This window comes from Bufo gargarizans, chromosome 4 (genome assembly GCF_014858855.1).
Source record: "Bufo gargarizans isolate SCDJY-AF-19 chromosome 4, ASM1485885v1, whole genome shotgun sequence".
Lineage (NCBI taxonomy): Eukaryota > Metazoa > Chordata > Amphibia > Anura > Bufonidae > Bufo > Bufo gargarizans.
The window spans coordinates 306,219,692-306,233,263 of NC_058083.1; the positions used below are offsets into that span (position 1 = coordinate 306,219,692).

At 44.4% G+C, this 13,572-nt stretch overlaps 1 protein-coding gene across 1 annotated transcript in view; it reads left to right on the top strand.

Annotated features, from left to right (window-relative positions):
- The window catches only part of NKAIN2 (sodium/potassium transporting ATPase interacting 2), an 850,529-nt gene that overhangs the window by 578,417 nt on the left and 258,540 nt on the right, over positions 1 to 13,572 (top strand). The gene's annotated exons all lie outside the window — the stretch shown is intronic.

Here is a 13,572-nt window from a genome sequence, read left to right on the forward strand (position 1 = left end):
CCAAACTAGGCTGTATCCTTGATGAGTTAACTTATGCATATCTGACACCTACCATGATAAAGTTCCAGGTTGTTTTGCGAATCTAGAGTTATACATTGTCTGCTCAAAGTTGTATTAATAATTTTGATTTATTCCGGATCCATTTCAGGGTCCGGAATAATAATTGATAAACAGAATATATATAGTGACCCTTGTACTGCGTAAGTGTTGGCTTCACTCCACTAGGAAGTGAAGTTCTTTATTTAAATCAATATAAAAACTGTAAACCTTTGAGGGAGGAAATCAGAAGCTCATACTACGGGAAGACACCTCATATAGGGATCTAATCTGTGTTTTCCCAATCAAGACTCTGACTGCTTCTGCTGAAAAGGGCTTCCCAGTTGATATGTCACTGTCAGATGATGATCACTCAATCGGTGATCTAAGTACTTCTGGAAGTAGTCAGGACTCTAGTTGAAGGGTTGATGTAAATGTGTATTATGTTTTTTATCCTTTGTATAGAGATAAGTGCAAAATAAGGACATTTTATCGCTATATGTATGCACTACTTATTATATTTAATAAAATCATAATATAACCTTCCTTTGAAATGTAATTGTAGTTTCAGTTAATGAGTCGGTCTTTAAAGCGTATCAAAGCCTGAAGTCTTTCTCCTATCAGCAAAACACATGACCTTTTCTGTCAGCAGCCATTTTGAAAGACTATATGGGTTGTCCAACCCACAATAGATATTGTGTACAGTATGCATGTCCACTAAGTAGTCTTGTAAATGCAAATTGGTGCCACACCTTTTTCAGCATGATCTTCAAACCATTTGGGGATGGTTTTAATACATATAGTTTATTGAAGGTGTAGCAGTTATTTCCACAAGGTGTATTCCATCAAATAATTAGCAGAAATCATTCTGGAGAAAGAGTGTTTATTAGACCGCATTTTAATGTGAAGAAATATGAAGAAACTTTGCCAGGATTTTCAGAAAGCAGCTGTGCGCCATTCATCACAAGCTCAGTGGCAGGGTGAAGAATACTTTATGAATTTCAAACCATTTCTTTTTACCAGTTTGCAGCTTATGTGCCCGTCATCACTTAATCTCATGTGTCATCACGATCCATTTGTTTCTAGAACAATTGCCAGTTCTACAATCCCTATTTGTGGTGTGCTGATCTGGAATAATTCACGGTGAAACAATTTCTTGTCATGTAACAACAATAACATTCATTTATTATTTAGAACAAAATCTGCATTGAAAAAATAGAATTTGAAGAATTGCGCATTGTGAAAATTGTAAAATACAGTGTGTCAGGAAATAAAATGTTTTCAATTACGTCTATCACATTGATTAACTTTCCTGGGAACTGGCTTGATCTGTATCCAACAAGGCAGAGACGTATGATTTCATTTATGCTTTTCAAGCTCAATAAATTCTAAAGCAGCAGCCAGTAATACCGTTTACTTTTAGTGCTTCATACTGAGCAACTGGCTCCCTTCAATCCCTTTAATACATTTTTCAGTTTTAAAGGGATTATCTACTTTTTACAATGCCTTTTCTCTCACCTTCCCCCAAAATAATGTATTGGCTGCACCATATTCTGAGTATTTCCTCTTAAAGTCATGTACTTTAAGCATTTAATTTTTTGTGTTTTTTTTTTTTTTTTGTTTTTTGCACTGTGTATTTACTATTTATTTTACAGATTAACACTATTTTGTTTATATACCCTTTTTATTTGATATATATTATAATATATCTGTGGGAAGTCTTTTTGGTTGAACTGTTTGAGGGTGCATCATTCAGTGGTGCTCATCATTCTGCCCTCTCTGAGTGCATCATTGTGAGCCCTGGATAAAGCAACACACATTCTAGGTGCTTTCCTTTTGAAGGGATACTTTTTGACTGAAGACTAGAGTTGAGCGAACACCTGGATGTTCGGGTTCGAGAAGTTCGGCCGAACATCCCGGAAATGTTCGGGTTCGGGATCCGAACCCGATCCGAACTTCGTCCCGAACCCGAACCCCATTGAAGTCAATGGGGACCCGAACTTTTCGGCACTAAAACGGCTGTAAAACAGCCCAGGAAAGGGCTAGAGGGCTGCAAAAGGCAGCAACATGTAGGTAAATCCCCTGCAAACAAATGTGGATAGGGAAATTAATTAAAATAAAAATTAAATAAATAAAAATTAACCAAAATCAATTGGAGAGAGGTTCCATAGCAGAGAATCTGGCTTCCCGTCACCCACCACTGGAACAGTCCATTCTCAGATATTTAGGCCCCGGCACCCAGGCAGAGGAGAGAGGTCCCGTAACAGAGAATCTGTCTTCATGTCAGCAGAGAATTAGTCTGCATGTCATAGCAGAGAATGAGGCTTCACGTCAGCCACCACTGCAACAGTCCATTGGCATATATTTAGGCCTAGCACACAGGCAGAGGAGAGAGGTCCCGTAACAGAGAATCTGGCTTCATGTCAGCAGAGAATCAGTCTGCATGTCATAGCAGAGAATGAGGCTTCACGTCAGCCACCACTGCAACAGTCCATTGGCATATATTTAGGCCCAGCACACACACAGGCAGAGGAGAGAGGTCCCGTAACAGAGAATCTGTCTTCATGTCAGCAGAGAATTAGTCTGCATGTCATAGCAGAGAATGAGGCTTCACGTCACCCACCACTGCAACAGTCCATTGGCATATATTTAGGCCTAGCACACAGGCAGAGCAGAGAGGTCCCGTAACAGACAATCTGGCTTCATGACAGCAGAGAATCAGTCTGCATGTCATAGCAGAGAATGAGGCTTCACGTCACCCACCACTGCAACAGTCCATTGGCATATATTTAGGCCTAGCACACAGGCAGAGGAGAGAGGTCCCGTAACAGAGAATCTGTCTTCATGTCAGCAGAGAATCAGTCTGCATGTCATAGCAGAGAATGAGGCTTCACGTCAGCCACCACTGCAACAGTCCATTGGCATATATTTAGGCCCAGCACCCAGGCAGAGGAGGGAGGTCCCGTAACAGAGAATCTGTCTTCATGTCAGCAGAGAATTAGTCTGCATGTCATAGCAGAGAATGAGGCTTCACGTCAGCCACCACTGCAACAGTCCATTGGCATATATTTAGGCCCAGCACACACACAGGCAGAGGAGAGAGGTCCCGTAACAGAGAATCTGGCTTCATGTCAGCAGAGAATCAGTCTGCATGTCATAGCAGAGAATGAGGCTTCACGTCAGCCACCACTGCAACAGTCCATTGGCATATATTTAGGCCCAGCACACACACAGGCAGAGGAGAGAGGTCCCGTAACAGACGATCTGGCTTCATGTCAGCAGAGAATCAGTCTGCATGTCATAGCAGAGAATCAGGCTTCACGTCAGCCACCACTGCAACAGTCCATTGTCATAAATTTAGGCCCAGCACCCAGGCAGAGGAGAGAGGTCCCGTAACAGACAATCTGGCTTCATGTCAGCAGAGAATTAGTCTGCATGTCATAGCAGAGAATCAGGCTTCATGTCAGCCACCACTGCAACAGTCCATTGGCATATATTTAGGCCTAGCACACAGGCAGAGGAGAGGTTCATTCAACTTTGGGTAGCATCGCAATATAATGGTAAAATGAAAATAAAAATAGGATTGAATGAGGAAGTGCCCTGGAGTCCAATAATATATGGTTATGGGGAGGTAGTTAATGTCTAATCTGGACAAGGGACGGACAGGTCCTGTGGGATCCATGCCTGGTTCATTTTTATGAACGTCAGCTTGTCCACATTGGCTGTAGACAGGCGGCTGCGTTTGTCTGTAATGACGCCCCCTGCCGTGCTGAATACACGTTCAGACAAAACGCTGGCTGCCGGGCAGGCCAGCACCTCCAAGGCATAAAAGGCTAGCTCTGGCCACGTGGACAATTTAGAGACCCAGAAGTTGAATGGGGCCGAACCATCAGTCAGTACGTGGAGGGGTGTGCACACGTACTGTTCCACCATGTTAGTGAAATGTTGCCTCCTGCTAACACGTTGCGTATCAGGTGGTGGTGCAGTTAGCTGTGGCGTGTTGACAAAAGTTTTCCACATCTCTGCCATGCTAACCCTGCCCTCAGAGGAGCTGGCCGTGACACAGCTGCCTTGGCGACCTCTTGCTCCTCCTCTGCCTTGGCCTTGGGCTTCCACTTGTTCCCCTGTGACATTTGGGAATGCTCTCAGTAGCGCGTCTACCAACGTGCGCTTGTACTCGCGCATCTTCCTATCACGCTCCAGTGCAGGAAGTAAGGTGGGCACATTGTCTTTGTAGCGTGGATCCAGCAGGGTGGCAACCCAGTAGTCCGCACAGGTTAAAATGTGGGCAACTCTGCTGTCGTTGCGCAGGCACTGCAGCATGTAGTCGCTCATGTGTGCCAGGCTGCCCAGGGGTAAGGACAAGCTGTCCTCTGTGGGAGGCGTATCGTCATCGTCCTGCCTTTCCCCCCAGCCACGCACCAGTGATGGACCCGAGCTGCGTTGGGTGCCACCCCGCTGTGACCATGCTTCATCCTCATCCTCCTCCACCTCCTCCTCATCCTCGTCCTCCTCGTCCTCCAGTAGTGGGCCCTGGCTGGCCACATTTGTACCTGGCCTCTGCTGTTGCAAAAAACCTCCCTCTGAGTCACTTCGAAGAGACTGGCCTGAAAGTGCTAAAAATGACCCCTCTTCCTCATCCTCCTCCTCCTCCTCCTGGGCCACCTCCTGTTCCATCATCGCCCTAAGTGTTTTCTCAAGGAGACATAGAAGTGGTATTGTAACGCTGATAACGGTGTCATCGCCACTGGCCATGTTGGTGGAGTACTCGAAACAGCGCAACAGGGCACACAGGTCTCGCATGGAGGCCCAGTCATTGGTGGTGAAGTGGTGCTGTTCTGTAGTGCGACTGACCCGTGCGTGCTGCAGCTGAAACTCCACTATGGCCTGCTGCTGCTCGCACAGTCTGTCCAGCATGTGCAAGGTGGAGTTCCACCTGGTGGGCACGTCGCATATGAGGCGGTGAGCGGGAAGGCCGAAGTTACGCTGTAGCGCAGACAGGCGAGCAGCGGCAGGATGTGAACGCCGGAAGCGCGAACAGACGGCCCGCACTTTATGCAGCAGCTCTGACATGTCGGGGTAGTTGTGAATGAACTTCTGCACCACCAAATTCAGCACATGCGCCAAGCAAGGGATGTGCGTCAAATTGGCTAGTCCCAGAGCTGCAACGAGATTTCGCCCATTATCACACACCACCAGGCCGGGCTTGAGGCTCACCGGCAGCAACCACTCGTCGGTCTGTTGTTCAATACCCCGCCACAACTCCTGTGCGGTGTGGGGCCTGTCCCCCAAACATATGAGTTTCAGAATGGCCTGCTGACGTTTACCCCGGGCTGTGCTGAAGTTGGTGGTGAAGGTGTGTGGCTGACTGGATGAGCAGGTGGAAGAAGAGGAGGAGGAAGCCGAGAAGGAGGAGGTGGCAACAGGAGGCAAAGAATGTTGCCCTGCGATCCTTGGCGGCGGCAGGACGTGCGCCAAACAGCTCTCCGCCTGGGGCCCAGCTGCCACTACATTTACCCAGTGTGCAGTTAGGGAGATATAGCGTCCCTGGCCGTGCTTACTGGTCCACGTATCTGTGGTTAGGTGGACCTTGCTACAGATGGCGTTGCGCAGTGCACACTTGATTTTATCGGATACTTGGTTGTGCAGGGAAGGCACGGCTCTCTTGGAGAAGTAGTGCCGGCTGGGAACAACATACTGTGGGACAGCAAGCGACATGAGCTGTTTGAAGCTGTCTGTGTCCACCAGCCTAAATGACAGCATTTCATAGGCCAGTAGTTTAGAAATGCTGGCATTCAGGGCCAGGGATCGAGGGTGGCTAGGTGGGAATTTACGCTTTCTATCAAATGTTTGTGAGATGGAGAGCTGAACGCTGGCGTGTGACATGGTTGAGACGCTTGGTGACGGAGGTGGTGGTGGTGGTGTTGGTGGTACATCCCCTGTTTGCTGGGCGGCAGGTGCCAACGTTCCTCCAGAGGCGGAGGAAGAGGCCGAGGCGGCAGCAGCAGAATAGGCCGAGGCGGCAGCAGCAGAAGAGGTAGCAGGGGGAGCCTGAGTGACTTCCTTGGTTTTAAGGTGTTTACTCCACTGCAGTTCATGCTTTGCATGCAGGTGCCTGGTCATGCAGGTTGTGCTCAGGTTCAGAACGTTAATGCCTCGCTTCAGGCTCTGATGGCACAGCGTGCAAACCACTCGGGTCTTGTCGTCAGCACATTGTTTGAAGAAGTGCCATGCCAGGGAACTCCTTGAAGCTGCCTTTGGGGTGCTCGGTCCCAGATGGCGGCGGTCAGTAGCAGGCGGAGTCTCTTGGCGGCGGGTGTTCTGCTTTTGCCCACTGCTCCCTCTTTTGCTACGCTGTTGGCTCGGTCTCACCACTGCCTCTTCCTCCGAACTGTGAAAGTCAGTGGCACGACCTTCATTCCATGTGGGGTCTAGGACCTCATCGTCCCCTGCATCGTCTTCCACCCAGTCTTGATCCCTGACCTCCTGTTCAGTCTGCACACTGCAGAAAGACGCAGCAGTTGGCACCTGTGTTTCGTCATCATCAGAGACATGCTGAGGTGGTATTCCCATGTCCTCATCATCAGGAAACATAAGTGGTTGTGCGTCAGTGCATTCTATGTCTTTCACCGCTGGGGAAGGGCTAGGTGGATGCCCTTGGGAAACCCTGCCAGCGGAGTCTTCAAACAGCATAAGAGACTGCTGCATAACTTGAGGCTGAGACAGTTTCCCTGGTATGCATGGGGGTGATGTGACAGACTGATGGGGTTGGTTTTCAGGCGCCATCTGTGCGCTTTCTGCAGAAGACTGGGTGGGAGATAATGTGAACGTGCTGGATCCACTGTCGGCCACCCAATTGACTAATGCCTGTACCTGCTCAGGCCTTACCATCCTTAGAACGGCATTGGGCCCCACCATATATCGCTGTAAATTCTGGCGGCTACTGGGACCTGAGGTAGTTGGTACACTAGGACGTGTGGATGTGGCAGAACGGCCACGTCCTCTCCCAGCACCAGAGGGTCCACTAACACCACCACGACCATGTCCACGTCCGCGTCCCTTACTAGATGTTTTTCTCATTGTTATGGTTCACCACAACAACAAATATATTATTTGGCCCAATGTATTGTATTCAAATTCAGCGGGATATAAATTTGAGGCCTAGTATTTAGGCGCTGGGTGACCGGTATGGATTTAGTGACAGAATTAGACTTGGAAATGCACAGAAGCGTGTGTGTGAAGTTATTCTGAATGACCCAATGTGCACCTTGAATATTATATACCCTTTTTGGGATAGATTTCAAATAGCTCTGATATAGCAGGAACCACTAAATTATGAAATTGCTAAATTGGGAATTGTACTTCAACCCAGAACAAAAAATGTGCTTTGACGGGCACTAAATAACTTTCCCAGCTACAACAGTACAGCGGTAACGAGAGATTTAGAGGGATTTAAATTTGAGGCCTAGTATTTAGGCGCTGGGTGACAGGTATGGGTTTAGTGACAGAATTAGACTTGGAAATACACAGTAGCGGGTGTGTGTGAAGTTATTCTGAATGACCCAATGTGCACCTTCAATATTATATACCCTTTTTGGGATAGATTTCAAATAGCTCTGATATAGCAGGAACCACTAAATTATGAAATTGCTAAATTGGGAATTGTACTTCAACCCAGAACAAAAAATGTGCTTTGACGGACACTAAATATCTTGCCCAGCAACAACAGTACAGCGGTGGGTAACGAGAGATTTAGAGGGATTTAAATTTGAGGCCTAGTATTTAGGCGCTGGGTGACAGGTATGGGTTTAGTGACAGAATTAGACTTGGAAATACACAGTAGCGGGTGTGTGTGAAGTTATTCTGAATGACCCAATGTGCACCTTCAATATTATATACCCTTTTTGGGATAGATTTCAAATAGCTCTGATATAGCAGGAACCACTAAATTATGAAATTGCTAAATTGGGAATTGTACTTCAACCCAGAACAAAAAATGTGCTTTGACGGACACTAAATATCTTGCCCAGCAACAACAGTACAGTGGTGGGTAACGAGAGATTTAGAGGGATTTAAATTTGAGGCCTAGTATTTAGGCGCTGGGTCACCGGTATGGATTTAGTGACAGAATTAGACTTGGAAATGCACAGAAGCGTGTGTGTGAAGTTATTCTGAATGACCCTATGTGCACCTTCAATATTATATACCCTTTTAGGGATAGATTTCAAATAGCTCTGATATAGCAGAAACCACTAAATTATGAAATTGCTAAATTGGGAATTGTACTTCAACCCAGAACAAAAAATGTGCTTTGACGGACACTAAATATCTTGCCCAGCAACAACAGTACAGCGGTGGGTAACGAGAGATTTAGAGGGATTTAAATTTGAGGCCTAGTATTTAGGCGCTGGGTCACCGGTATGGATTTAGTGACAGAATTAGACTTGGAAATGCACAGAAGCGTGTGTGTGAAGTTATTCTGAATGACCCTATGTGCACCTTCAATATTATATACCCTTTTAGGGATAGATTTCAAATAGCTCTGATATAGCAGAAACCACTAAATTATGAAATTGCTAAATTGGGAATTGTACTTCAACCCAGAACAAAAAATGTGCTTTGACGGACACTAAATATCTTGCCCAGCAACAACAGTACAGCGGTGGGTAACGAGAGATTTAGAGGGATTTAAATTTGAGGCCTAGTATTTAGGCGCTGGGTGACAGGTATGGGTTTAGTGACAGAATTAGACTTGGAAATACACAGTAGCGGGTGTGTGTGAAGTTATTCTGAATGACCCAATGTGCACCTTCAATATTATATACCCTTTTTGGGATAGATTTCAAATAGCTCTGATATAGCAGGAACCACTAAATTATGAAATTGCTAAATTGGGAATTGTACTTCAACCCAGAACAAAAAATGTGCTTTGACGGACACTAAATATCTTGCCCAGCAACAACAGTACAGCGGTGGGTAACGAGAGATTTAGAGGGATTTAAATTTGAGGCCTAGTATTTAGGCGCTGGGTCACCGGTATGGATTTAGTGACAGAATTAGACTTGGAAATGCACAGAAGCGTGTGTGTGAAGTTATTCTGAATGACCCTATGTGCACCTTCAATATTATATACCCTTTTAGGGATAGATTTCAAATAGCTCTGATATAGCAGAAACCACTAAATTATGAAATTGCTAAATTGGGAATTGTACTTCAACCCAGAACAAAAAATGTGCTTTGACGGACACTAAATATCTTGCCCAGCAACAACAGTACAGCGGTGGGTAACGAGAGATTTAGAGGGATTTAAATTTGAGGCCTAGTATTTAGGCGCTGGGTGACAGGTATGGGTTTAGTGACAGAATTAGACTTGGAAATACACAGTAGCGGGTGTGTGTGAAGTTATTCTGAATGACCCAATGTGCACCTTCAATATTATATACCCTTTTTGGGATAGATTTCAAATAGCTCTGATATAGCAGGAACCACTAAATTATGAAATTGCTAAATTGGGAATTGTACTTCAACCCAGAACAAAAAATGTGCTTTGACGGACACTAAATATCTTGCCCAGCAACAACAGTACAGTGGTGGGTAACGAGAGATTTAGAGGGATTTAAATTTGAGGCCTAGTATTTAGGCGCTGGGTCACCGGTATGGATTTAGTGACAGAATTAGACTTGGAAATGCACAGAAGCGTGTGTGTGAAGTTATTCTGAATGACCCTATGTGCACCTTCAATATTATATACCCTTTTAGGGATAGATTTCAAATAGCTCTGATATAGCAGAAACCACTAAATTATGAAATTGCTAAATTGGGAATTGTACTTCAACCCAGAACAAAAAATGTGCTTTGACGGACACTAAATATCTTGCCCAGCAACAACAGTACAGCGGTGGGTAACGAGAGATTTAGAGGGATTTAAATTTGAGGCCTAGTATTTAGGCGCTGGGTCACCGGTATGGATTTAGTGACAGAATTAGACTTGGAAATGCACAGAAGCGTGTGTGTGAAGTTATTCTGAATGACCCTATGTGCACCTTCAATATTATATACCCTTTTAGGGATAGATTTCAAATAGCTCTGATATAGCAGAAACCACTAAATTATGAAATTGCTAAATTGGGAATTGTACTTCAACCCAGAACAAAAAATGTGCTTTGACGGACACTAAATATCTTGCCCAGCAACAACAGTACAGCGGTGGGTAACGAGAGATTTAGAGGGATTTAAATTTGAGGCCTAGTATTTAGGCGCTGGGTGACAGGTATGGGTTTAGTGACAGAATTAGACTTGGAAATACACAGTAGCGGGTGTGTGTGAAGTTATTCTGAATGACCCAATGTGCACCTTCAATATTATATACCCTTTTTGGGATAGATTTCAAATAGCTCTGATATAGCAGGAACCACTAAATTATGAAATTGCTAAATTGGGAATTGTATTTCAACCCAGAACAAGAAATGTGCTTGAACGGACACTAAATAACTCGCCCAGCTACAGCACTAGGGACAGATTTAGCTGGATATAAATTTGAGGCCTAGTATTTAGGCGCTGGGTGACCGGTATGGATTTAGTGACAGAATTAGACTGGGATATGGCCAAAAAATGAACAGACTATTGCTGGTTAAATGCACTTGGTGTGACAGCTTCACCCTGATGTAGGCTTTAGCCAAAAAACAACCACACCATTGAGGGTTAAATGCACTTGGTGACAGGCGCAGCTTGCCCCTGATTTTGTATATGGCCAAAAAATGAACAGACTATTGCTGGTTAAATGCACTTGGTGTGACAGCTTCACCCTGATGTAGGCTTTAGCCAAAAAACAACCACACCATTGAGGGTTAAATGCACTTGGTGACAGGCGCAGCTTGCCCCTGATTTTGTATATGGCCAAAAAATGAACAGACTATTGCTGGTTAAATGCACTTGGTGTGACAGCTTCACCCTGATGTAGGCTTTAGCCAAAAAACAACCACACCATTGAGGGTTAAATGCACTTGGTGACAGGCGCAGCTTGCCCCTGATTTTGTATATGGCCAAAAAATGAACAGACTATTGCTGGTTAAATGCACTTGGTGTGACAGCTTCACCCTGATGTAGGCTTTAGCCAAAAAACAACCACACCATTGAGGGTTAAATGCACTTGGTCGCAGCTTGTGCTGGCGCACCACAAGACACAAAATGGCCGCCGATCACCCCAGAAAAATGAGACTGACAAACGGTCTGTGCAGCCTAAAAACAGTGAGCAATTGAGGATCAGCAGCTCAATGATCCACAGCTGCAGATCGATCAGTTAATCAAGTCCTTTGGAGGAGTTAATCTGCCTAATCTCGCCCTACTGTCGCAGCCGCAACCTCTCCCTACGCTAATCAGAGCAGAGTGACGGGCGGCGCTATGTGACTCCAGCTTAAATAGAGGCTGGGTCACATGGTGCTCTGGCCAATCACAGCCATGCCAATAGTAGGCATGGCTGTGATGGCCTCTTGGGGCAAGTAGTATGACGCTTGTTGATTGGCTGCTTTGCAGCCTTTCAAAAAGCGCCAAGAAAGCGTCACAAAAGCGCGAAGAAAGCGACGAACACCGAACCCGAACCCGGACTTTTACGAAAATGTCCGGGTTCGGGTCCGTGTCACGGACACCCCAAAATTCGGTACGAACCCGAACTATACAGTTCGAGTTCGCTCATCCCTACTGAAGACACAAAACAATGGCTAGAAATTTCATTATGGCTTCATGGCTTCAGTGAATGCCATTTAGGCTGCCACATGGGAACTTTGGGTGGGGCTGGCTGTGTTGGAAACTGCCTTGTAGTCTAAGCATTGATGTGAAAAAACACACTTCCCATACTTCTTTTCGCAGAAGTCCAAATGTAAATCTGCCACTTGACTTGACCCTTAAATATGCAAGTTGGTGTTTCTGCCATAGAATTCTGAAGGAGAGGGTCATAGCCACCTATATATTCTGCATTTTGTAAGTAAATTGATCTGCTGGGAAATTCTTTTAGAACGTAACATAAAAGTAGTAATTTAAAGAGGAACAATACCAGATTTCATAGGACAGTACATACATTATTATGTGTGTACCTGCTCCCTTGCTGATGCTGCTGAATTCACACACTGCTCATTACAAACAGGAGCTTGTATTGAGAAGTGTGAGTTATCAGCAGGAGGCTTATTAGTTATGCTCAATTTAATATTGGGCAAGAATACTTTCAAAGAGATTATACAACCATTCCGACATGGATTTGCAAAGTAATTACATCAGCCTCAACAGGTCTAAAAGATCTCTTAATAATGTATACAGTATAGTGTGACTGTTCCAATTTAAATGGGCAATGAGCATATATTAAACTATTCTTACTGTATATATACAGTAAAAAGTAGTAAATATCTTCTGCCATCTCTGGAAAATGTATTTATTTTCTTCTCGTACAAGCTGTTCATTTGGCTCTCTGGGGATATATAGTTCATGGAATTATCCTCAATTACCATAATAGTTATATTAGGAAAAGGGTTGTCTCTTAATGAACAGAATGTAAAAGTGCTACACTTATATATGAGAGTTTAGTGAAAAATTATAATGTTGTAAAGCAGAATTGTGTAAAGCAGAATTGAATTTAAGGATAGTATTATTATTGTAAGGCAATTCATAAATTATATTTACCAAGTAATAAGAATGTAAAATAGCTAAACCCGATCATCCGTTTAAAGAGCATAATTTCCAATCCATTTTATGTATTTAGCTTCATTATTTCTGTGGGTGAGACTAAGCATTCTTCTCAGATAATAGCTTTCTTTAATATAACCTAATTTCTCTTATACTAATAGATTCAGTTCATATAACTCAGCAAATTGTACCTGCAGTCCCATGGAAAACCAGAGATGAACATTGCTCCACTGACTAGCAAACTCTGCCCTGTATATGAAGACAGTCAGCAGTGTTTGGCTTCCTACACATGCAGTTATTTGTAGTGTATTAGACCTAAAGTTACTTACTTTTGTGCAAAAAGGCTTCAAATGAATCTAGGGAAAGTAGCCTCCAGCTTAGGTTATGTAGGTCACGGACAAATCTAATTTCCCCTCGAAAACAGGGAAACAGAGAAAGAAAGAGCGCACAATAGGGTAGTATGTTCAACCGGATAAGAATATCAAAGTGAGAAATATCCAAACTCACCTTATAGGGTTGTGCTCCGGCAGGCACAACTCTACTGTAGACTTAGTGGAAATAAGACCTTTAGACCAGGACTGCAGCCGCAGATTTTGTAGTCTCTTGGATGGGATGTCCAGTCCCCCAAAGGAAATTCGTATTAAGAAAAAAAGTTCTGTGTCGGCGCGAAATCACTAGTGGAAGCGATCTTATAGATGGATTTTTCTTTTAATAAGAAACAACGCGTTTCGGGGATCAGAGACTCCCCTTCATCAGGTTTCACAAACATATAACAAATACTACAACAGGATAATATTTATAGATAAGTTCTTTAAAAAAAAACGCCAAAAAGATGCACCTGGGTGTGCGGTCATGTGACCTGTC